Here is a 26,708-nt window from a genome sequence, read left to right as displayed (position 1 = left end):
GACTTATCACTTATATCAAGAACTAACACAGAGGTCCTTCCATGGCTCAGCAGTTAATGAACCCGACTAGGATCCCTGAGGATTCGGGTTCAATCCCTGGCCTTGCTCAGTGTGTTAAGGATCTGGCGTTGCCGTGAGCTGTGGTGTAGGTTGCAGATGCGGCTCGGATCCCGCGTTGCTGTGGCTCTGGTGTAGGCTGGCAGCTACAGCTCCGATTCAACCCCTAGCCTGGGAACCTCCATATGCCGCGGGAACGGCCCAAAGAAATAGCAAAAAAAAAAAAAAAAAAAACCGACAAAAAAAACAAAAAACGAAAAAACCTTTTTTTGGATAGCATTTAATTGTTAATAAAATTTCCTTCTTTTGCTTACTCCTAATTTTCTATAAAATACTTTCTGCATCTATTGAAATAACTATATGATTATTTTTCCCATTTTCCTTTAATTTGTGAGTTCATTGAACTATAGTAATTTGATAGTCTAAGCTTAAAGTAGTCTTAGTGCAGACTCTAACCCAAACTGGTCATCGCATTAATCTTTTGTAATGAATCACTAGATGCTACTCACTATTATTTATTTATTTATTTATTTATTTGTCTTTTCTAGGGCCACACCCATGGCATATAGAGGTTCCCAGGCTGGGGGTCTAACCCTCAACCTTGTGGTTCCTAGTTGGATTCATTAACCACTGAGCCACAACGGGAACTCCTAGCTATTATTTTGTTCAGGACTTTTTGCATGTATGTTCCTAAGAGATACTAATCTTTTCTCCTAATGCTGTTCAGTTTTTGCTATCAACATTTTGCTAACTTCATAAATGAGTTGAGGAGTGTTTTGTTTTTACTATATTTTGCAATACTTTAGGTACACATAGAAATGTTTCTTCTTTGAATGGCATAAATTGGCATAAAGAAACGGAGGACTTCCTGGGGTTTGGTGATATCTTTAGGAGAAGATTTTACTACAAATTCGTAGTTTTAATTGTTATAGTCCAAGTTTTTCATTGCTTCTTGGTTCAGAATTGATAACATATTTGGTGGTACTTTGTTCATTGCATCTTTTTCCATTTTGTTTTCATTGAATTGATTATAGCATCCTTTTGTTATCCTTTTTATCTCTGTAGCACTTGTAGTTTTGACTTCTTTTTCATTTCTAGTATTGCTTGTTTGGGCCCTCTCTCTATTGGATTGGTTACTCTCACCAGAGTTGTGTTAATTGCATCAGTCTTTTCAAAGAACAAGCATTTCCTGCTGTTAGTCCTCATTATTGTATCTTTGGGAGTTTTTGTGGAATTGATGTCTGCTTTATCATCATCATTTTCCTCCTGCTCTTTCCTTTGGGTTTATTTTGTTGATCTTTTTCTAAAGTTGCATGTTCATCTTATGAATTTCCAGCCATTTTTTTCTTCCCCAACATAAGTATTTAAGGCTTAAACATTTCACCTAAGTACATTTGGAAAGGAATTCTATGAATATTTGCAGAGCCTATGCTCTCTTGATTCTCCCCTTCCCACACTGATCTCTCTCTCTCCCTGTCACCTCTGCTGGTTCCTCTGCTCATCACTCTCTGAAAGCCAGAGCGCACCAATGCTCAGCCGTTGGATCTTCTGTGCCTCATCTTCACACACTCCTTTGACAGTCCAGTGCTGGGTTATGGTTTTATGTATATATTTACATCTACTAACTCCAAATTTTTTCCTCTGGCTTGATTCCTGTCTTGAAACCCAAACGAACATAGGCATCCAAGGACTCTACTTAGATGTCTAATAAAACCTTCTCAAGTTAGCGCACTCACTTCAGGTCAGAATATTGTTCAGAAAATATTCTCTTGGTTCCAACACGTTGTCCCAATTGACAATAGTCTCTGTATTCCTGAGTCTCTCAGTATAGTGATGTCTGCAACTTACTCTGAGATCCGTAAAAAATAGGATGTGTTAACGGATCACTGGAAGAATGGCAGGATGGATGGATATTTGGGAAAATAAGTACCGTGTTGATGATAGAATCCAGTGGTAGGTCAATAGGTATTTAATGTGTAGCTCTTTTGGAGTCCCCTTTGTGGCTTGGCGGGTTAAGAACCCAACATATTGTCTGCGAAGATGCAGCTTCAATCCCTGGCCTAGCTCTGTGGGTAAAGGATCTGGCATTACTACAAGCTGTGTCGTGCCTCCTGAGGTGGTGTGGGTTGTGGGTGGGTTGCAGATGCAGCTCAGATCCAGCCTTGCTGTGGTTGTGGCATAGGCTGGCAGCTGCAGCTCCAATTCGACCCCTAGCCCAGGAACTTCCGTTTTCTGCAGGTGTGCCCTACCCCCACACACACAAAAAAAAGGAAAAAAATGTGTAAGCCTTTCAATTTTTCTAAATGTTTGATTTTTTTTCATAATAAAATGATGGGAGAAAAACCAAATTCTCAGAAAGAACAATCTGAGTGGCCCAGATTTTGCAAGTCCTTGGCTAGGGACTGAGTTGGCTGGTACCTTCTGGTCAAGGTTTTATCACTGATTCAATCAGACAAGGTCGTGAGGACGAGACGTCACCCAAGACCAAGGGCCTGTCCTGAAAGGGGCTGTGCACTGGGAATCAGGCTCTGTACCAGGGTTGATGGAAATAAGAGAACAATGAATGTGCGGGACTAGATTTTTATCAGCCTCAGGATGAAAACACTGTATCTTTGTAGGTAAGACTCTGGGAGCCAAGCGGAAAAGAAAAACCACAGAGCCGCTCCAAGAGCTACTCAGAACAGGAAGCACCTGCCCTCCTTTTGCTCCCTCCCCTGTCCCCGCCACCACACACCCCGTCCCCTGGAGGGAAGGCATCCTCAGCCTCAGCCACGGGCAGACTGCTTTTACCTGACAGGCAGCAGTGAGCCTTGACTTAAGAGACCTCCTAGGTAAGGAAGAGAATGAGATACAAGCAAGGCCAGGGTGAGGAGACAGCGGGGCGGGAGGCAGGAGAAACATGTAGGAAAAAACAACATCTATCCACTGACAAAATATAGATGGTGGACTCGGAAGTTTTCCACCATAATAAAGAAGAAGAAGAAGTGCAAGAAGTGGACATAGAACTTTATGACCTGTGAAATTGAATTGCCTCTTGCGGATTTTTACCTTTGGGTGGACAACGAGGAACTCTGTCATCTCAGGCAAGGATGGGTCATAAAAGCCACTGGAAGGAGAGGAATCGGGCCTGTCTGATTAGGAGGCCTTGGTTCCCAGACCAGGCTTTATATATCTGAGCTTCAGCCAGGGGAAGCTGCTAGCTCTGTGAATTACAACGCGCCTCAGCCTCTGGGGTGCGTGTGCCACCTGTCGTAAACACTAGGGAAAGGCAAGGCCACCCCCTTAAATCAGCAGCCCAGACCCCACAGCTGGGCAAGGACGACAGGTGGGGCGACCCCCAGCCAGGGCAGCGGAGCCAGGTCTGTGGCTGATTAGGATTCAGGGTCAAGCCGAGTAGAGTTTCCTTTGCAGCCTCTGACCTGCCCCAGGCTATGTTTAATAACAGAACTTACCAAATGAACACAATGCATCTTATAAAAATATGAAACATGCCATCCCTCCCCCATCTTCTTTTTGTTCCAGCTAGAAAAAAGGATGAGGTAGAACAAGATGGAAAGATTTGGTCTTGCATAACCTCTCCAGTGACTGTGACTTAGAACTTCAAGCTCTGAATTGTTTAGTTCGACTTATTTTAATTCCTAAACATTGACTCCATCAGCTCTGATCTCCTTTGCCTCTTCTCCCTCCTTGCCAACACGGTCTTGGTCGGACAGCTGGCTTGCAGGGGTTGAACACCTATCTTTTCAGCTCTAGCAAGATATTTCTGAAAAGAGCTGGTGAAGGTACCACCCTGGTCAGGGGATTCCACTTTCCTCAAGATCAAGTTCAAGCTGGTTGTCATTCATGTTCTTCTGTGACCTCTTCATGGAAACCTCCAGAATCCTTAGGGTGGGGTCAGTTCCCTTCCCCTGTGATTCCAGAGTCCCCTGGGCATACAGATATGTCAAGATACAAAGGAGAGGCTTTGCCCTTGCATAATATAATTGCAACCTTCGTTAAGGGGGAAAAGATAATATTTTTCTCTATTATGATGTAAGGAGCTGATGTAAGACTGAAGAGATTGATGGAGTCAAGTTACGGGCTTGACCTGGACTCATTATGGATGGAATTAAAGCTGTGTAACTATCTGAAAGTTTTCCTCCATCCCTATCCAGACAACCAGAATTAATCTATCTAGCTACTACCGAAGGTAATGGAATTTGGGTAGAATCTGTGTTCTTTGGGGCTGGAAATGCAACAAGGAATTTCCACCTGAGTTGGAAGGCCAACTTAATCCAGTCTTGAAAAAGGAAGTGATAACACTTCATGGATACATAGAAGGGAAGGCTGAGACCTGAGGGAGACTTGCAGAAGCTGGAATCAAAATCATGAGTCAAGAACAAGCATGACAGGATGGCAACCACATGCTAGACCCAACAGTGGGCTCAAAAGGCAAATGGCAAATCTCTTATCTTTACATGTGTGTGTGCACATGGCAGGTGGATGATGGGGGCATCCTAAAGAACTATAGCAAAGCAAACAAGACTTTGGGAGGACCAAACTATTTCAGGACCACACATTGAGGATCCCACTTTTTTTTTTTTGACTCTTTAGGGTTGCACCTGCAGCATATGGAGGTTCCTAGGCTAGGGGTCTAATTGGAGCTACACTGCTGGCCTATGCCACAGCCACAGCAACACTAGATCCAAGCCACATCTAAGACCTATACCACAGCTCACAGCAATGCCGGATCCTTAACCCACTGAGTGAGGCGAGGGATCGAACCCATAACCTCATGGTTCCTAGTTGGATTCAGTTCCGCTGTGCCACGACAGGAACTCCGAGGATCCCACTTTTCCAGAAATACATCTCTCACGAGATTCGTGAAGCTTAAACTTCTGGGCCCTTCCCTTGCGTGGGTCCCTTTGAAAGCTCAGCTTGTCATCTTTTAGTTGTAAAAATGTTAAATACATTTTCGTGTATTAGCTTTTAGGCCCCACAAAAGCTGGATCACTTCTACCTTTTAGCATTGCCAAGCTAACCCATTTACTAAGGAGAGCCAAAATTCTCTGTCTGGAGGAGTTCCTCTCCATTAGAATAAATCCCAGGGTGGGAGTCAATAACCCCTCAACGGAAACTGCCAAGCACAAAAGAAGGGAATCTGAAAGACCCTCGGGATCCAGAAGCATCCTTTCTAGCCCTGAAAAGGAAGCACTGCCCATGGGGTAATTGTCATCAAGTAGCTCATCAAATGACTTCACTTGTGCCTCCGAGCTTATAGAACATGGCAGGAGCTATTATTTATATGAAAACTAAAGAGATCCAACCAAGAAAGTGTGTGTGTGTGTGTGTGTGTGTGTGTGTGTGTGTGTGTGTGTGTATGCACATATATATGTGAGAGAAAGAGAAAAAGAGGAGAGGAGGAAGGAAGGAGAGAGCTTACGTAAAAGACAAGAAAGTAAAGTAAGAAATAGAAACATGGTAAAAACATATGGAAACAGGTTGTTCAGAGGGAAACAGACAAAAGGGTGACGTCTATTTCCTTTGAAAACTAGGGACTGGAGCTCCCATTGCGGCTCAGCAGTAACGAACCCGACTCGTATCCACGAGGGTGCAGGTTCCATCCCTGACCTTGATCAGCGGGTTAAGGACTCAGCCTTGCCATGACCTGTGGTAGGTCCCAGATGCAGGTCAGACCCTGCATGGCTGTGGCTGTGGGGTAGCCGGCAGCTACAGCTCTGATTTGACCCCTAGCCTGGGAACCTCCATATGCCACAGATGGGACCCTAAAAACAAAACAAAACAAAACAAAAAGACTATACCTGCCTGCCAAGTAAATATGTCCTTTCCTTTAGTGACAAACCAGGTAAAATAAAACCAATTTCTAACAAGTTCACAGGGCAGGCAGAGCAAAGCTTCTAGCCGTTCAGTAGCTGAACAGCGAGCTCTTGCCAGTCTGGGCCACTATGGATCAGTCCAGGCACATGAGGTGGTGGCAGGCTGGCACAAGAACCCCACCCAAGGCAGGTGTGTGTGTTATGTGAATACGGTCAGGTTGAACTATAATGAGAGCCACTGGCTACCTTAGACGTGTGGTTTGTGTTTAGAGAAATACCAGGGAGGTGTTCCCGTCGTGACTCAGTGGATAACGAATCCGACTAGGAACCATGAGGTTGTGGGTTCGATCCCTGGCCTCGCTCAGTGGGTTAAGGATCTGGTTGCTGTGAGCTGTGGTGTAGGCCAGGGGCTACAGCTCTGATTAGACCCCTATCCTGGGAACCTCCATATGCTGTGGGAAGCGGCCCTAGAAAAGGCAAAAAGACCAAAAAAAAAAGAGAGAGAGAGAGAGAAATACCAGGAAGACACTGCAGAGCAAAATACATTTTGCTCTGGCAGAAATTACATCATTAGAGAAGCATATTGGAGGTGAAATACACTTTTCGTGTGGTCCTCATTCAGATGGCAAATGCCCTTGAAAAGGTCAGCACAGTGAATGATGAGCACCTCTCTGTAAATTAGGACATGTGATTCTATTCTTGCGGTGACAGGAGGGTTAAATCACCCTGACATCACAGTGGAGCCGAGGAGGCGCTGGAAATTCAAACTGGCTTCCGAAGGCCTTACCTACCCCGTCTGTGCCCACACAAGCTATTTAGGAGAGGTTAGTTCCAGACGGCTTCACAGGCTTCACTGCTGTAACAGCTATTTCGTCAAACCAGTCCTGGGGCCTCAGCAAAAGTGGCACTGAGAGAACACCCGGGCTGCCCGTCTGCCTGCCACCCTCACGTTCTCACCCATGAGGATCTGCTGAAGCTTGTCCCCCCCCCACTCTCGGGTTGGCAGCCACTGGCAAATTGACAAAGTAGTGCAAATCCAGAGGCGAAGTCTCCTTTTCATTTGAGCATTAGGAGCAAATTTTTCCGTTGAGAACCAAAAGGGCTTTTATTTGAGATGCTGGATTTTGAGGAAGAGGGAAATATGAGATATCTTAGTCCCCTTTCCAGCTCAGTGATGGTGAAAATAAAGCTCCAGGATGATCTATAATGTAAAAGTTTGGAGATGACTTTGTTTCAGGGGAAAAAAGCAGCTCTGGAGCTTGTGAACGTCAGGCCATCTCGCAGATGGCTCAGCGGAGAGGGAGGCTTGGCAACAGCATTGCTCAGTGCTGCACGAGATTCATGGCTGGGGTGGTGGCGGCGGGGGGCGGGGGTTGTACCCTTGGAGCCCCAACAGCACCTTTCATCAAACACAGGACCACCCCCATGGAGCAGTGAGCTCAGGGAAGGAGGAAATTCTGCACAGCAGGCAACATAACGACTGGCCTTGGGGTTGAGGGAAACTCAGGGACCCCAAGAAGAAGGAGACAGGAGAAGGAAATGAAATAGATGCCACTTCAGAAAAAGGAATATTTGACTCACAGACTCTCAAAGCTAAAAAAGACCTTCCCTGGGACTTCCTGTTGCGGCGCACGCAGCAGAAACAAATCCGACTCGTGTCCATGAGGATGCGGGTTCCATCCCCAGCCTTGCTCGGTGGGTCAGGGATCCAGTGTTGCCATCCAAAGACATGGCTTGGATCCTGAGTTGCTGTGGCTGTGGCATAGGCTGTCAGCTGCGGCTCCAGTCCAACTCCCTACCCCCCTAGCCTTGGAATTTCCATATGCCATGAGTGCAGCCCTAAAAAGCAAACCAACAAACAAACAAAAAAAACTTCCCTGTCCACCCAGTCTCCTCATTCTACAGATGAGGAAACTAAAGATGACATCTCACAGGCAAGGAACACCTGCAATTGTTGAAGGAACAACAGCCAAGCAATCGACTGACTATACACTCTTCATAAATTATCGTCTTTAATCCTCTCCGTGCTTCCATAAATTAGGCTCTATTTTGGAGTTTCTGTTGTGGCTCAGTGGTAATGAAACTGACTAATATCCATGAGGATGCAGGTTCGATCCCTGACCTCTCTCAGTGGGTTAAGGACCCTATGTTGCCATGAGCTATGGTGTGGGTCACAGATGTGGCTCGGATCCTGCGTTGCTGTGGCTGTGACATAGGCCGGCAGCCACAGCTCTGATTTGACCGCTAGCCTAGGAACTTCCATATGCCACACACTCAGACCTAAAAATAAATAAATAAAGTAGGCACTATTTTCAAAATTCTGTGGATGGCAAAACTGTTAACTGAGTTTCAAGGGTCTCAGTGGCTTGTGTAATGTCACCCTGTTAATACAGGGTGGACCTACCTGCACTGCAGCCTCTGCACTCTGAGCTCTATGTCATGAGGTCAAAGGAGGCACAGAATCTTGAGCCACAGTTCGTTAGGGGCTGAGCCGGGCCCTGACTCAAATCTCATAGCCCCTAATGCAGCACCCCTATGCCACCAGCACCCATGGCTTCTTCCTGAGCCCACATGGGCAGACTTATTATAGCGCCAGCCAGGCAGATAATTAGTACTGAACCTCTTGACTTGCTCTCAGTTGCCTGGGCATCACTCAGATGTCTGAGGAACACGGATGCCTGCTGGTAGTAGAATCCAGCATCTTCGAGAAGTCACTGTGGTTCGTGATGAGCAGCTGATCTATCACTGAGACCTGGACACTTACCAAGAGACAATGTCTTCGTGTTCCTACTTGCCAAAGTGCAGATAGCTAGCTTTTACCCAAGGAGTACATTTTCTGGATGAGTGGCTATGAAAGTCCTTGGGTTAAGAAAGACCTTGAGAAGTCTTTTAGCCCATTGCCCTTCCTCCAGGCAGGAGAGCGTTTAAACTATCTTTGGAAAGTGATTTGTTTTCCTCTCTTTAAAAAACAAAAATATCAGCAAGGCCTGCCCCCATCCTCTTGTGTTATGGCGTTTCATTCCTCCTCAGGGTCAAAAGTTCTCCTAAATATCTCATCCACGTCTGTCTGAGGAGATCCAAGCCTATTTTCTATGCTGCCTTTCACTGAGTTCTCCCTGGGATGAACTAATTACGTATACAGCACAGTCCCGGGCTGGGGCTCTACCTGGCCCTGGCTCTCCTTGAGGCAGTAATTAATATCCCTTGAACATGTATCATATATACGCAGCCGTGTCTGCATATATGTGATGGGAGTGGATAAATAGCCTGATGAGTGGACCACGGGAGTCTGAGGTACCATCTACCAAAGTGAAAACGGTCTGGATTAGAAGCTTCTCATTAACCGCAGACTAATACAGGACAAAGCTAGGTCTCCCACCAGAACAACTTGGAGGGAGAATCCTCACGTTTCTGGAAATGGGATTGTGGTGGGGAAACAGTGCTGAGAAGGAAAGAGCCAGGCTGGGGGAAGAACTCGACAGGAAGAGCAGACAAGCACGTGTCTGGCTAAACTATGGATACAGTAGGACCCAGAATCGGCACTTTCTGCGTTGGGATTTTCCACATTTTGTTTTCCAGAAGAATTGAACCTCATGATAAATTTCAATCCCTTATAGCTAAATCAGGGCAAAGAGGAAGGCTTCCTTGGGTGATGGAGAAGGATGCTGGGGAGAAAAATGAAGCATACAACAGACCCCCAGTGGGTCTGTGGATGGGTATAAGGTCGGAAAATCAGTCTCAAGACCTAGGCACAGCCGGGGAGTACGGAGCACGAACACCTGAGAAGGCGTCTTTCTCCCTTTCCTTGAGTGAGTGGAAGCAGAGCTCTGAGCTTTGAAGACAAATGTCTCTTAGACCAACAGAAAAACGCCAAGGGACAATACTGTGCCTATAGTAACATGACGAACAACTGACAGAGACAAGAAACCATACAGACATGTGGAGTCCACATGAGAGTGGAACGTCAGAGCCGGACCATGCCTGGGCTGGCATCACTGCTTTTGGTCTCACCTCTCCCCTCGCTACTGCCGTCCCATCTGTGTACGTAGCTTCCGAGACCAGCCACACGTCAGTGACTCCTAAATCTCTATTTTTGTCCCAGATCGATCTGTTGAACTTGAGCCAGTTTCCTACTGGATATCTCACTGAGGTATTACACACACACACACACACACACACACACACACACACACCCCACATCCAACTCAGAACTCAGGAAAGAGTAGGATCTTGGCAGCTGGAAAGAATCAGAGTTTGCGTTACGACACTATATCATTCCCTGGCTGTCATTTTCCTTAGACAAACCATCTAGTTTGCCCAAATATACAATCAGCGTTTCTTAGGACCAAATTAGATAATTTTGTGCGTGCAATTCTGTCAGATGCCTGGAGTCTGTAAGGCATGTATGACCACATAGCGGATGCTTGTGGATTAGGGAATGAGTGAATGGAAAAGGAGAGCCTGCGAGGTGTAATTTCTCTACTCAGGTCACCTGTGATCCTTAGGGACAGATACCATTTACGCGATCAAAGATGCATGGAGAAAACAACACTGCTCTTTACTTCCTGAAGGAAGAGCTGGGATGCTGAGTGGACTGAAGGAGACCCTATGAAAAACGGGAAAGAGCCCATCACGTTTTTGACAACATAACTTCCAAAGCTGTAAAGATAGGCAACACTTCCTGCAGGTCACTGGCCTGGGAAAGACTAGACGTCAATGGATGAATTGTGAGGCTAATCAAGAATGCTAAAACAGCAGCTGGTGGGGATGAAGAGACCATAAGGCCATCGGGTTAGTCTTTGCCCCAGACACCTGCCGTTTATGAAAATATTCGACGCCGACAGCAGGTGTAGGAGACACAAGTGGCTGTTAGCTGAGAGAAGCACAGAGATGCAACTGGAACTGCAGATCCAGAAGTCTCCCAAAGGCAGAACTTAAAACGTTTCACCCCGATTAAAGCTTTTAAGTAACACCGCCCCTAAAATATTTCCCTGTTAAGAACCTTTGTGTTTAAGATAGTTGGCATTTCCAAGGACTTTTAACCGCCTTTCAAAGGCATTCCTGGAGTTCCCGTCATGGCACAGTGGAAAGGAATCTGACTAGGAACCATGAGGTTTCAGGATTGATCCCTGGCCTTGCTCAGTGGGTTAAGGATCCTATATTGCTGTGGCTGTGGTATAGGCCAGCAACCTGTAGCTCCAATTTGACCCCTAGGCTGGGAACCTCCATATGCCATGGAGGTGGCCCTAAAATTTTTTTTTGTAAAAAGAGCGTTCCCTCTGTGGTGCAGTGGGTTAGAGATCAGGCTTGTCTCTGTGGAGGTACCAGTTTGGTCCCCTGCCTAGCACAGTGGGTTAAGCATCCAGTATTGCGGCCACTGCGGCATAGGTCACAGGTCCGGCTTGGATATGATCCCATATGGTATGGGTGCAGCTGGGGGAAAAAGGGGGGCAGAAGTGTTCTCTTATGGTGCCCTGGGTTAGGGATCTAGCACTGTCACTGCAGCAGCTCAGGTCACTGCTGTGGCTTGAGTTAGATCCCTGGCCTGGGAACTTCCACATGCCCTGGGCTAAGCCAAAAAAAAAAAAAAGGTAACAGAAAAAGCAAACTTTGTAGAGGTAAGAAATTGGTCTAGATAGTGCTGATGGTTTGCACAGTTGTTTAATGATCAAAACATTTGCCAAACTCTGCACCTAAAGGGCAAATTTTGTTGCCAGAAACTAATATTTAAAAGTCAGCAGAGAAGTCGGGGGCGGGGGGAGATAAAACATTATACCTAGCTTAATCACTTAGCCAGAAAATAATTCAATGAGAACAAACATTCGGGGTCCTAGGTAGTGGAAAGCTGGACACGGGGTGGGGGGGGGTTAAATAATGGAAGAAGTTGACTTACTCTGAGAAAAAGATAGTAGAAAAATAAAATTCCGGAGTTCCCATCGTGGCGCAGTGGTTAACGAATCTGACTAGGAACCATGAGGTTGCGGGTTCGATCCCTGCACTTGCTCAGTGGGTTAACGATCTGTCGTTGCCGTGAGCTGTGGTGTAGGTTGCAGATGCAGCTCAGATCCCGCGTTGCTGTGGCTCTGGCGTAGGCCGGTGGCTACGGCTCCGATTAGACCCCTAGCCTGGGAACCTCCATATGCCGCGGAAGCGGCCCAAAGAAATAGCAAAAAAAAAGTAAAATAAATAAATAAATAAATAAATAATAAAAAATAAAATTCCAATACCTGTAACTAATTTCAGTAGAGCCTAAAAGAGCTAACTACCTGGTGACGGCGACAATGGCCAACGCCTCGGTGAGGCTGGGGGATTTCTTATTTCCTGGACGGTTGACCTCGGACCCTCTCGCAGAATCCCTGTCATTCATATAGGAAAGTAAAGTGGAAACTTGGGAAAATTTTGCTAGCAGTAACAAACAGGCTCGGAGTCTCAGAGAGAGAACCCTCGGCGCGCCAGGGGCAGGAAAGTGTGTATTCTTCCCACTTTGCAGCGTGAAGAAAACAACCTCAGTTCCAGCAGAACGTAGCCCTCAAGGCAAGGAGGAATGGAGGCATCAGCCACAGGCATTTATAGTCTGGGAAGACCAGACAGCGGGCATATTTGAGCTCAGTGCATCTCTTTGCATTACTGATGCCTCCCCCCACCCCGCTCCCCGCAGAGCCAAAGGAGCCCCGACACACCTGCTGCCCCTGTATGGACAGAGGATGTGGTACAGAGCAAGGGTTCAGACACCAGAGAGGGCCTGACTAGCCACAGAACGGGACAGGGTAAGAGATGGGCAGAGCTACAGAGAGAGATCGGTGTCATGTGGGCACAGGAGATCACTTCTGGAAGGTGAAGGAGAGGATGCAATGGAAACACTGTGACTCCACACAGGAGGTCTCACTGGTGTTTCTGGTTTCGGTCTTGGGTTTTTTGGCTACACCCTCAGGATGTGGAAGTGTCCAGGGATTGAACCCGAGCCATAGCAGTGACCTGAGCCACGGTAGTGACACCACCAGGTCCTTAACCCACTGTGCCACCAGGGAACTCCACAGTTCCCTGTGCCACCAGGGAACTCCTCAGGAGGTCTCAGTTGTTGAGTTCACCTCTAGACAGGATCCAGATTATAGAGCAACTCACGGGAACTAAACTCCCACAAGACTAATACATACATCAAAATTGCAGTTCAGGAGTTCCCATTGTGGCTCAGCAGGTTAAGGACATAGTGCCCATGAGGATGCAGGTTCGATCCCTGGCTTTGCTCAGTGGGTTAAGGATCCAGCTTTGCTACAAGCTGCAGTGTAGGTCACAGATGCAGCTTGGATCCAGGGTTGCCCTGGCTGTGGTATAGGCTGGCAGCTACAGCTCCGATTCAACCTCTAGTTGGGGAACTTCCATATGCTGCAGGTGCAGCCCTAAAAAAGACCAAAAAAAAAAAAATTGCAATTCATACATTTAGAATGGGAATACTCTCTGTTAAATAACCAGAATACTGGAATCCGGTATTTGGAGCTCCCCCTCCCGGGCACCAGAAAATCTGAAAACTAAGCGTGCTGTTTTGATGCGTATAGAGTGGAAGTGGAGAGCCATGAAGGAGACAGCTTCGAGAGGCCAGGGAACTCCCGAGGAGCTCTACCTGTCCCCGTGGGTTCGGGTCTCCAGGGACCTGAGCACTCATTTCCTTCCCCTCAGCATCTGTGACCTCTGAATGTGCCAGAGGAACAATGACAGATGTTGTCCTTTGGTGTCCTCCTCTTTTCAGCTTCACGCAAGCCCACCTGTTAAATGTACCACAGCGAGGTGCTAAACACTTTACAGGAAACACCTCATTAATCAGAACACAACCCTGGAGACACATCAATTACCTTCTTTTAATGGATGTAAAAACTGATTCCCATAAAGATTAAGTGGTTGCACAAAAGTCACCCACGACTGGCAGGGATTTGAATCCAGCTCTGATTCCTGGCATCCTGCTCTTTAGCACTCTGCTCTGGTAGCGTCTCTTTGGAAAGGAATGATCCTTTTCATCAGGCTTTCCTGTCCTGAGTCAATTACACTCCAGGCCAGCCCATCAATGCCCCCCTCCTGTTATTATTCCCACATCATGCAGCTCCCCATTTACAGAAGAGCTTTTCCCTGTCTATCTTCCATAAATAGATAATCGAATGCATTATGTATGGATTTTACTTTTTTTTTCTTTTTTTTTTGTCTGCAAGTCCTCACAGCAAGGATTGAACCTGTGCCTCAGCACCAACCTGAGCCACTGCTGTGACGTCGGATCCTTAACCCCCAAGGCACATGGAAACTCTGGATTTTACTATGTTAACCCTCATAGGAGAATCATATTTTTAACATTTTGGAGGACAGTAATGAGGACTAAAGGGGAAATGGTGTCGTGAGTGACGCAGAAGCTGACGCCGAGCATGGCCCCCTGAAGCTGGTCAGCAGAGCCCACGGGGTAGACTCCGGGGCTCTGGGCAGTTTGAAATGCGGCGCTGTCTTTGTGGCTGAGAAGGAACGCGAAGCCTTTACCGGATCCAATGGATTCTTCTCGGGTGGCGGGACGACACCTAACCGGGCAGAGCAGATGGACCCACAAGGCCTGAGCACGCCTGTTTCCGGATCTAAGAAGCATACAGAATTGGATAAGAGCGAACTGCAACCAGATTAACGACTCCAACAGGATTACAGGCTCCAGCCCGAGAGCATAAAGCAAGAGCATGTATCGCTGGTGTCACTCTTTCCCCTCTGCAGGTTCAAAGCCTATAGCCAAGTCCTCGCTGTCTTGTCCAGTTATCAGCTCTTCATCTTGCAAAAGAGTTGAATTCTTTTTTTTCACCTTTTCATGAAGTCAAAATTTGTTTGCCTACTGTGTGCCAGATTCTAGGGAAATAAAAGTGAACAAAACTAGAACTTAAATTCTGTCTATTCCTGTCACTTTCCTCAATCACTTTGTTCTTTTGATTCTGTGTGATTATTTCAGGAAGTTTCCGTAAGGAGAAAAGATAAAATGTGTCATCAATCCACCATATTTACTCCAAAGTCCAAAGGCCGGGCTAAGGGTTTACTCTTCTGTCTTGGATATACAAATATCTGTGAGAGGGCTTTGGGGTCACAGGACTAAACACAGCCTAACATCCCCAAATTAATGGACTAAAAGTAAGACTTATTGGAACATTAAAAATTATGATTATGATTTATAAAAATGCTGTTGGGGGAGTTCCTCTCATGGCTCAGTGGTAATAAACCCAACCAGCCTCCATGAGGACTTGGGTTTGATCCCTGGCCTCGCTCGGTGGGTTAAGGATCCAGTGTTGCCATGAGCTGTGTTGTAGGTTGCAGCCGTGGCTCGAATCCCATGTTGCTGTGGCTCTGGTGTAGGCCGGTGGCTACAGCTCCAATTAGACCCCTAGCCTGGGAACCTCCATATGCCAAGAGTAGGGCCCTAACAAACAAAAACAAACAAACAAATTAAAAAAATGAACTCCATCGTTGTTCTTTTTATGTATAAGAATTCTCCCCAACCTTACCCCAGATGTCCTGCTATTGCTTTGATATTTGAGGGTCTGTTGAAACATTCTCACTCCTGTGTGAATGAGTATCCTTGTTGTCTGCAGAGTAAAGTCAAAACTCCCTGGCATGGTAGGCACGGAATCCCAAACCCTCTATGACTTGACTGCAAACAACATTTGCGCCAGTCTCCCTCCAAACACTGACCACACCTCACAGTTCCTGCCACAGCAAACCCTGTGTTGCCTTTAAGCCTGCCCGAGCTGGTCCCTCAGCCTGAAATGCACTCCCCTCTCCCATCTTATAAGACCCCGGTTACCAGCTCAGCGTCACTTTCTCTCTGCAGCCATCCTTCCTTCATCCTGGTCAGAACCAATTCTTCATTCGTGTGCATGACAGGGACACATCTTCTTTCTTCTGTTTGGAATGTTCTTGGCTTGGCTTATTGTTGATGGTTAACATCGATTTCTCATTCCATTGTGTGAAAGCTTCTTGAAGGCAAATGGGAATTTAGTGCAGCAGGAGGGCACTAAATAAATACTTGTTTAAGCGAGGTTTTTTTTGTTTTGTTTTGTTTTTGTTTTTGTTTTTGTTTTGTCTTTTTGCTATTTCTTGGGCCGCTCCCACAGCATATGGAGGTTCCCAGGCTAGGGGTTGAAACGGAGCTGCAGCCGCCAGCCTACGCCAGAGCCACAGCAACGCGGGATCCGAGCCGAGTCTGCAACCTACACCACAGCTCAAGGCAACGCCGGATCGTTAACCCACTGAGCAAGGGCAGGGATCGAACCCTGCCTCATGGTTCCTAGTCGGATTCGTTAACCACTGCGCCACGACGGGAACTCCTAAGCGAGTTTTAAAGAGAGAAACATAACTAGAGCGGAAAAGGAGATGAGCCTGAGGTCAAATTCGGGAAATCTGGGAAGTTTGCCGTAGAGGATTTCATGCCACCCAGAAAGCAGTGACCCCAAATTGGACACCAAAATTGTTGGGCCATGATAATTTGGCAAACGCCCTATCGGCCTGGTCTGCAGGGTGAGAATGCGTCCATCCTTCTCTCCAGGGAACCATTGCCTCCTTTGGTGATAGGCCTGTTCAGAAGGAGCTGAGCCTCTCTCTTAAGTGCCCAAAACATTTTGTACAAAATTCCCTCTGAGAAACAACCACGCTGTGCTACAAAGGCTTCTTTACCTGTCTGCCTGTGCCACTGGACTATGACCTTTATTTTTTTTCAAATAATATCTCGATATTATTTGAATAATATTCAAATAACAGAAATAGGTTAGGCAGTATTCTTGGTCCATCACTGAGCTCTGCAGGATTCCTCCATGCCTTTGTGGTTGTTGCTAAGTTAAATCCTATGTGGCTGGTACTGTATTGGGTGCTAGGAATAAAGCACCTTTCCTGTTCTCAAAGAACTCAGAGCTAATGTCTTTTCTTCTGTGTCTCCAGCACTTAGCTTAGTGCCTGGCACATGGCGAAGGCTGCTTCTGAGGCATCCGTGTCCTCTGCCTGGCTCTTTAATGCTGGGGAGCCCCAGGATTTAGTTTTTTGGATGCTTATTGTCTTCACCGTCACACCTCTGAGAGCCTCCTCTAGTCCCAAGGGCTTAAATTCCAGCCTAAATACGTATTATCAGTCTCAATCCATACGCTAAACTCCAGGTGGATGCATCCAGCCTCCTCCGTGAAGTCTCTACCAGGATGTCTCATAAGCATCTCCCACTTCAAATGCTCCAAACGGAGTTCTGATCCACTTGCCCATCTGCCCCTGCCACGCCGGCCTCTCCCTCGGTTGTTCTACTTTTCTGTAGATCTTCCTGGTCTCTTGAGCTAAACTTCCTACACTCACCTTTGACGTCTCTCTTTTTCTAGCATCCCCCACCCCGATTAATCAGTCAGAAATACTGCTGATTTTACCTGATTACGTATCTATGGGTTTGTTCATTGGGTTCCCCACCAGGAATCATCTCAAGGAGGGTAGAAATTTTGCTCATCTTTTTTTCATTCCAGTATCCCTGGCACTTGGCATATGACAGATGCTCAATAAATATTTGTTGAATCAAATTTAAGCAAATATTTCTGGAAAGAAAGAAAAAAATGAATGCATGATACCTCAAACCTGCCCTCTAGATAAATAAATGTAGAGAACGACAGCCACTAGGCTTTCATTCAGCATGAGCTGACAAAGTTGTTTTCTGCTAATATTTTAGGGACCCTGAAACCAAACATGTGATGCTTCTATAATAAGAAGAAAACAAGAAGAAAGCTGTTTTTAAATTCTTTCATCTTACAAAGAAGAAACTGTCAGACGTATTCTGACCCAAAGAACGGCAGAAGTCATAAACGGATAAAACTTTTCTGATTGAATATTCTGTTCAAATATTGGCTTCTGCTGCAACATGAGATACTATCTATCCCAACAAAATCTGAATGTATTTTTTTCCAGAGATTGGAACCCACAGCTCTACCTATGTGTCTCTTTTTTCATGCAAGTGCTAATCAATGGCAGAATATTTTTAAAAATGTACGGAGGATGGAGTTCCCTTCGTGGCTCAGCGGTTAACAAAACCAACTAGGAACCATGAGGTTTCAGGTTCGATCCTTGGCCTTGCTCTGTGGGTTAAGGATCCCACGTTGCTGTGGCTGTGGTGTAGGCCGGTAGCTACGGCTCCGATTCGACCCTTAGCCTGGGAACCTCCATGTGCCGCAGGAGTGGCCCAAGAAATAGCAAAAAGACAAAAAAAAAAAAGAGAAAAAAGTACAGAGGAGCTACCAGTGTAATACCAGAGTTTCTTCCATGGGATCTGAACCAAAACTGGGTTACATGTGATATGCGAAAGGCTAAATTATAGCATTAAAACTTGTGCACACTCAAGTGTACCAGATGGAAAATCCACTACAATTCCTGGAATCCGGCCAGGTTATTTTGACTCTTGATCTAGGGAAGTGTTTCTGACAAATAAAATGGGTCCCAGAAGCTGGACCATGACAATGTTCTCATGCCCTACAGTGTGTATATGAATTTGTTCTCTACCCAACCTCACCAAAGAAGAGTGCAGTGCCTTTCCAGCACTGGCACAGTCGTATTTCAACAAGAGAAAGTGAATCATCATTACACATACAGATAATATTGCCATTTTAAGCCTCTGTATGGAATCACACCTGAGCCACGGATGGCCTCCCGCAGAGCGATTCAAGAGGAGGTTTAGCGGTAAATGTCAACTCCTGTTACCTAGAGGGCTGTACACAGATTCCATGGTGAGGAGTTGAAAGGCAACACATTTCTGGAGTAAAGTGAATTCTGCACACAGACAGAAGGCTCCAAAACCAAGGGGGAAAAAGCTGGGGGTTCCGCAGGTTCTCTGGGCTGCATTTGATACTTCAGGTCTTACCTTTCAATGCAAAATGAGTAATCGCCTACCTGAGTTTGTGCAGGCCAAGAGAGCTTTAACCAGTTGCATTCTCATCTCCCAGAGAGATCGTTCCTGGTACCTGTGACTATATGTTAGCGGCCGTCCTCTGAGAAGCAGGCACCAAGGTGAGATTACATACGATGAAGGAATTTTGTCAGAGAGAAAACAGGAAGGGAGCCAGGGAGCCTGCCAGAAGCATCAGACCACATAACAAGTCCGAGCCTCCCAAAGGAGCAGAGAGGAGCGAAGTATCCTAGACCAGCACGCAGTCTCAGGAAGATTCAGCAGGACCATCAGGGAGTCATCAAGTCACAATTTCAAAGAGTGCAGTATCTCCCAGGGTTCAGTCTCCTTTACTCTCACTGTCAAGCTCAGTGACTGGCTGGGAGCCACCGCAGGGACGTTGGTTGGATGCAGAGAAGGAGCTCAGCGTTTATGGAACCGATTGGAACCCTTGGTCAACTACCCTCCCTGGAGTTAGAGATTTACAAGGGACATTCTTGTGTTTGCTGCATGAGAATTCCATGGCATAAGGACCTTTCATCACAGGGCAGTAAAGAAAGTGCATCCTAAGTACATGGTAAGTGTTCATTCTCTCTTTCGGAGCAAGGAGCTGTCACTCCAAAGAACTATCTCCAGCTTCTGGCCCTAAAAGATACAGATACACTTCTCTCGAGTGACGACGTATCCTAAAGCACTAGTTACTGCAGGGTTAAGCGCCACAAACCTGTGACTTCTAAGCACCATCGTCGCCGTGGAGCTGGATCCCTGAGTCCACTATCTCCCAATCCATCCCCAGAGAGGTTTGGGATTAATCCATAAACTTTAACATGAAAAGGAATGAAATGTCACCCTATTTCTAAAGGCCGGAAGAATTTGTGAGAGTCTGGTTGTTTGAATCTCCCGGCCAATGAGAGATAATCTTAGCTCCTGCGGTACTTCTGCTTTTAAAATGGGAGCAGTAACTGGAATAGTGGGAAGAGAAAGGCCTGAGTGTCTAGAAAGGCTTCCTCAGAGGGGGGTTCCCCAGATGGCGGTGGGGGGGCGGGCAAGGAAGTGGCTTGTCTCCTCTGCTTCCTGCAGGATGCCAGACTAGAGGTCACAACTCTGCAATTTAGCATCATACTCCTCGTGGGCATTTGTAATGGGGGGGGGGAGGAACAGGAGGGAGGGAGGCACAGGTGAAAGGCAATAGGAGTGCATGGCAGGGGGCTGAGTACTTTTCCTTTTGACTCCCCAGGACACGTATTAAGAGGAAAGGGAATTGTCCAGCTCATCTCAGAAGGGCATCTGTACCTCTGGGGCCAGTTTCAAGCAGTAAAAGCTGACCAGCTACAAAGTCAGGGGAGACCTATGAAGCTATGAAAATGAGATACCTGGAGTTCCCGTCGTGGCACAGTGGTTAACAAATCTAAGAACCATGAGGTTTCGGGTTTGATCCCTGGCCTTGCTCAGTGGGTTAATGATCCGGCGTGGCTGTGAGCTGTGGTGTAGGTTACAGACGCAGCTCAGATCGCACGTTGCTGTGGGTCGGGCGTAGGCCGGGGGCTACAGCTCCGATTGGACCCCTAGTCTGGGAACCGCCATATGCCGCAGGAGCTGCCCACGGAATGGCAAAAAGACAAAAAAAAAAAAAAAAAAAAAAAAAAGAAAGAAAGAAAGAAAATGAGACCTGATGCCATTTGCCTGGACCTTCCTTCACCTGCAGGGAGGAAGGGCAGGAAGGATGAGCTAAAGGCAGGGAGATGATATCACAGCCTCTAGGCAACCAATCCCAGCTGGGGTCTCCCTGCTCTTCCTCAGGGGTCCTGGACTCCACACGCAGAGCCCACCTGTCTGACTGCAGGTTCTTGGATTGATTCCACCCAGAGCACCGAAGGGTTCCAGGCAGCGGGGCCAGGGAAGAACCCAAAAATAGTGAAACAGGCAGAGACTCGACAGTCGACAGTCGTCTTGGATGACAGCAAAGGATAAAGGAAGGCACAGTGGCCCCGCTCACAGCCGAGAGGTCGGATGAGATGGTCAATGCATCACCTGCTACTGCTGAAAGGTTGACCCAAATCCGCTTACGTTTTTTAATCATCTTGCATTTTAGATCTTTAAAGTACAAATATGGATTTCAAACATATCAAGGGAACAAATTAACTTAGAAAAATGGTAATGCTTTCCAAGGTTGCACCTGCCATGAAATTGCTCCAAGGTTGCATTTTCCCCAGGTCTCGGGTGTGTCATTAGGCCAGATTGATGACCCCCCGCCCCTGAACAGCTCCCCCAGTAGAGGGTTATTGTATGGAAATTAATGGAAGGTTGGGAACATTTTTTTTGCAGCTGCAGTGGTTGGAGTCAGTTTTGATTAAGCGATAGAAACCCAGCAGACAGGAGAGATCTCTTTGCTTTAGCTGCCTCCTTTATTAACTCTGGAGTCAAGCTTAGTCCTCGCAGCTTCTCCATGTGTGGGTGTCCTGCCGCCTTTTGGATGGCGGAGTTTACACTGACTCGTCGCTGTGTTTTTACACCGTTTCCCCACTCGATGTCCCCCCTCAGGACGCCTCGTTCATGGGAAACTTAAAACCAGTCTATTCATTCCTATTTTCTGTCTCCCTGCCTATGACCGTGTCACCACATCCCTCCCGCATCCCTGCTGTGGAAGATGCAGAAAGTGGTACTATTCCCTACCCTCCACCCTTCCAGCCTACTTATCCCCTTAAGAGAACCTACTGAAGCAGCCTAAACCAGCCATCAGAGTCCCGTGGCCTCGGGGGATTTCAAGGTGCAAATTAAGCCTTGGACAGGCTGCTCTGAGAGCTGACAAGTGAGGGCTGACAGTTTGCCTCTCCTCCGGTCTGTCAAGAGCTTTCAAATGTCCCAGGAAAACTGGAGCTCTGGCAGATTAGGAGTTGATCTGCTTGTCATGCAGGGTCAACGTCAGACGAAGGCAATCGAGGGCAACAGGACATGATGGGACCGGGAAGTAAAGGATGGTTTAGCTGCAAATTGCCTGCAGAGGGTTGGAGGAGGGTTGGAGGAAGGGCGCGGGACCGGTGACCTTCTCTAGGTCTTTCTGTCTCTAAATTCTAAGCCTTTGTGTCTTGCCCTGCTTTCCACCTTCATTCAAGCTTTCATTCCTTTTCTCTTCCAATTCATATTTACCGAGTACCTCTCTCTCTGTGCTAGGGGCTGAAGCTGGGGGGAAAATGGCTGAGAAAAATCTAAGTGGAGAAGACAGGCAGGCAAACAAACAAATACATCATAATTGGTACAGCACGGGTAAGCCTTCTAGCAGAAATCCACTGAAAAGCCATGGCTCAGCAGGTTCAGGATCTAGTGTTGTCATAGCTGTGGCTGTAGTGCAGGTTTGCTCCCTGGCCCGGGAACTTCCACATGCTTTTTTTTTTTTTTTTTTTTAATTAGAGACAGGCTTTTTATATTTGTTTATTTATTTGCATTTTAGGGCCATACCCAAGGCAAATGGAAATTCCCAGGCTAGAGGTCAAATCAGAGCTACAGCTGCCAGCCTACACCACAACCACAGCAACGATGGATCTGAGCCTCATCTGTGACCTACACCACAGCTCAAGGTAACACGGGATCCTTAACCCACTGAGCGAGACCAGGGATCGAACCCCACGTCCTTTGGGTACTATTTGGGTTTGCTACTGCTGAGCCATTGTGGGAACTCTGCAACAGACTTTCAAAAAATGCTTTGAGAGAATAACAGAGGAAGCAATGAAAGCTGGCTGAATGGGGAAAGGCAGAGGGCGGGTTCGAGAGGAGACCTCTTCAAGGGAGGAGACGTTGGAAGTGAGTCGTGGGAATCCACCTTCCAGAGAAGAGGTGGAGGAGACAGGGTTCTGGTTGGAGGGACCAGTAGGAGCACAGGTAAGAAAAGGAGGAGCACGAGCACAGGAAAACAGGTGGTTTCTTGTGGCCAAAAGAGAACCTGCAGGGACAAGTGACAGGGGGTGGGTCTGGACAGCGGAGTTGGAGCTGGACTGTCACTAGGGTAATAGACATGCCAAGGAACTAGGACGGCATCACTGCTGGAAAACGAGACCTTCTGGAGGTTTTAAAGCAAACACATTACATGATTATGCTGTTTTAGGAAGGACAGACCCACAGCTGCATGGAGGAGACGGTGACATGGGAAACCTCTGAGGATGCGGCCAGGCGGGGGGGTAGGGGGGGCAGCGGAGGCAGGGGAGGGGCGGGGGTCCCACAGTTGTCTGGTGAAGCCCCAAACTCACGCGTGCAGCAGCAGGCCTGTGCTAAGGCTTCCGTCTCTCTGAAAACCATCCCAAGGTCTTCTCCACGCTCATCAGCCAAGGACATGAGCTTTCTTTCTTTTCTTTTCTTTTTTAAGTTAACTTTAAAAAATTGCTGTCTTGTCGTTTAGGAAGTTCTCTGACACATTGAATCACATCTCCTGCCTCCAGCAAGTGAGGATGGGGTCAACCTGAAATAGACATTTGCCAGTGGTCAAGACTGGCCTGCTGGCCCCCGGGCTTGATTGATGCTTCCAGGACAGCCTTGGAGTGGGCTGCACGGCCCACACCATTGACCTCATGAATCTTTGCCTTAATCCAGGGAGAAAATTAGCTCCCACCTTTGAAGAGCGGCGTCCGCCCCGGAGCTACAGTCCCTCTGCTGAACAAGGGCAGGCCTGATCTTTCTTCCCTTGATTTCGTCGCACAGTGGCAGCTCCATTTGGGCCCTGGAATGATCCTGGCATTCCTCAAACCTGTCTCACCCCTCCAGGCGCCCACCCACTCTACCTCTTTATCGTCTAGCCTGGATCTAAGGCTCCACCTCTCACATTCCCTCTACCGAGAATAATTATGTGTCTGCTGTTGAGAGCCCTGGCTGTTATCAGGAAGAAGCAATAGCCAATTGGCCATTACGATCTCAAATTCCTCCTGCTGAAATCAGTGTGGGGATTAACGCTGGACAGCTCCAAAATGATATACGAGGAGCCAATCTCTCTTCCCCGCCTGGGGCAGCCACCTTCCACCTGGCACGGTAATCCTCAAAGCTCATTTGGGAATCCAGCTCATCTTGGTCCCTTTAATAGCCTTAAAGGGACAAGCTATTCCCCGGGGTTGGTAATTTATGATCCCGCTATCATCCTCTTGCAAGAAAAGGAGGGAGGTTCCATCTCAGGGCTGCCCCCTGCAGAGGGCTTCGCCTACAATCCCTGCTTCTTTTTTCATTTTTTCTTCCCATCTCTCCCTCCCACAAACATTGGAATACAAAGATGACGAAACTTGTCTAACCAGTGGTAGGTATTGTTATAAGAAGAAAGGTGTGATTATTTCAGCTCGTGAAGTGCGTGGGGTGCTTGTACTGTTTTAGTTGCTCTAAAAGTAAATAGTTCCTGCTGCTTGGAAAGGCTGGGGTCATGCCAGGTCATGAAACGTCATGTGCTGGAGAAGCTAATTCCCACGTAAAAAGCATGAAACGGCGTCACTTTGATGAAATGCTTTACAACTGAAGACTCCCAACCTCTATCCCACATTGAACACGTTATGTCTACACTATCCTAGCTTGGCAAAACCATCATGGATTCGGGGTAGCCCGCTGCTGTTAGGACTCCAGGACGGAGAAAGGATAATCTCAAGTACGTTCGCAACCCAAGAGGTCGTTCACATGGCTCACCTTTTCTTTGTTCCGTGCCCCCTCTGAACATAATTCTGAAGGGCTCAGGCATGTGTTTGGGGAGCCTTCCGCTGATGGCAAAAGTAGATGATCTAAACAGCGAGCACAGACAACCGATTTGCAAGAAGCATGGGGACACTGATCACAGGGACACAGATGAGCCAGGATATGAGCCTGCGATGGCAAACTGATAAAAGACAGCAGTCACAAAGAGGATTTCACATCATGAAAGCCAACGCAAGACGGTACCGTACCTGACATGTAAGAAAGCAGAGCATCCATCCCTCCTAAGAAAGAGCGACACCGGAGAAATTCCTGCCTCGGTAGCCGCTTCCACAGTCTCAGCCTCCATCAGACACTGAGATGCTAAATATCACGAAGACTTCTCTGAGCAAGACGACCCTGCAAGAGCTGCAGGATCAACTTTTAAGGACGCTTTAACGGGAGACGAGGATAGACTTGTTTGAAAATCTTGGGCGGGGGGGGGCGGGGGCAGAGCTGGAGCTATAAGCTTTCCTTTTCAAAAAATTCTCACATATATAGAATCATTTTCTATAATTTCAAGAGCCTCAAGAGATCCCTGAAGCCCCTACTGTAAGCTGCAGCCATGATGCCTGCCAGAGAAACGCATCCATTCATCATTCATTCAAGGACGTTACAGCAAGTGTCTACAAGGAGCCTGGTCCAGTGTTGGATGATATTAGGGCATAGAAAGAGGACAGGGGGAAGCAGCCTCTATGCCCTCCATAAAGTTACAGTTAGGTTTGAAAGGACCATGAGGAGGTGCCAGCTGCATCTAAGTAGAATGGCCTGTGGGAGGCGGGTGAATTCCACCCCCCTCCCCATGTTCATGTTCACAGACTAATGCATGCGGGAATGGGGACCTTCTCCACAGAAAAAGACCTCCTTTCTCAGGGCTGGAGATTCGGGGAGAAGTAGACATCTGAAATATTAGGAGAAAGAGCCTGAGGGAGACCAAACATTGGAGGAGCACGGGACCCACCCCCAGAAAGAAATCTACTCCGAGGGAAGAAAAAAATCCACTTGGAAGATGAGGTAGATTTACCAGCATGGGGCTGCGTGAAGAATAGGACCAGTTCTGCTACGTCACGAGCCTATTGATCGGGTCATTTCAGCCTCCTGGACACATGTATATTCCCCCCAAGTTAAAGTTTGTATATGAATGTGCATCTCTCAAACCTCAGAGGTCCAAGCAGCCCTGCTGCCGTTAACCTCTAGAAAAGGGGAAGGAGTCATTTCCCTTCCAGGGAGTGAGAGGCAAGAGCTGGAGACCTGGCACAGGATGGACAGTCAGCTAGCACCTGAGCAGGAGCAGCAGTAGGTAGGGTGGTAGCGCAAGTGAACTCTGCAGTCAAGATAGAAGGACCACCTGTACCACGGGGAGAAAGTTCCGTGGCTGAAGAAGGGATGCACGAGCCCAGGGGGCAGCATCCCAGGATGCACAAGATTGTGGCTGGAGGGCTTGGGAGTGGCAGCCCATGCGACTGGCCTGTACCAGCTGGTGGAGGGAGGTGGGTGGAAACGGGCATGGACCACAATGGCAGCGATTGCATGTTTGCAAAGCTGTGGCAAGAGCAAGGGCAGTGATGTGAGCAGTGGTACCAGAAGCCTGGTTCACGTGCTCACAGAGTACTACTGTGGGAAGAGAAATCTAAATGGATAGTGTTGAAATCCAGTCACTTTGTGTGTAGAGGCTTTTGAGCTGGGTATACATGTTGGTACCATTTTATTAGCCACACAGGCTGGTGAACAGGTGTTTAGATGACCCACGGAGGTCATAACTGATGTTCAAAATATCTACCAACCTGAGGGATATGGGCATCAACCAGGAAGAACAAACACCAGCCAGAGGACTAGAGTAGGGTTAAGGAGGCCCCTTAGTAATATTATTAATAACTTATTAATAAGTTAGAGCAGGGGTAGGGATGCCCTTTACTGACCTCATATGTGAGCCTTGTAAGTTAGAGCACGAGGAGTCTGAGGTAGCCCCAGAGTAGGGGCCAGTACAGCTGGGATGATGGTAGGGGCGGTTTACTTAGGGATTCAGAGCAATAGTCAGTTACGAACCATCATAGAGGTCTTACCATATTTTAACAACCTGTATAACCACCCTGGAATATAACCAGCCAAAGATCAACTCTGGACAAAGTTAACCAAGAATATTGAGCATCATGTCATTAAATGTCAGTTGAGAATCTAAAAGAGCCGAACTTGTAGAAACAGAATAAAGTGATGGGCACCAGGGGCTGGGGGTGGAG

The sequence above is a fragment of the Sus scrofa genome, chromosome 9, assembly GCF_054392235.1.
Source record: "Sus scrofa isolate SSC_HxYL_T2T_F1_AM1 chromosome 9, Sscrofa_HxYL_maternal_Yorkshire_Landrace_v2.0, whole genome shotgun sequence".
NCBI classification, from domain to species: domain Eukaryota; kingdom Metazoa; phylum Chordata; class Mammalia; order Artiodactyla; family Suidae; genus Sus; species Sus scrofa.
The sequence above is the reverse complement of the archived record's forward strand: the minus strand, read 5'-3'. Positions refer to the sequence as shown.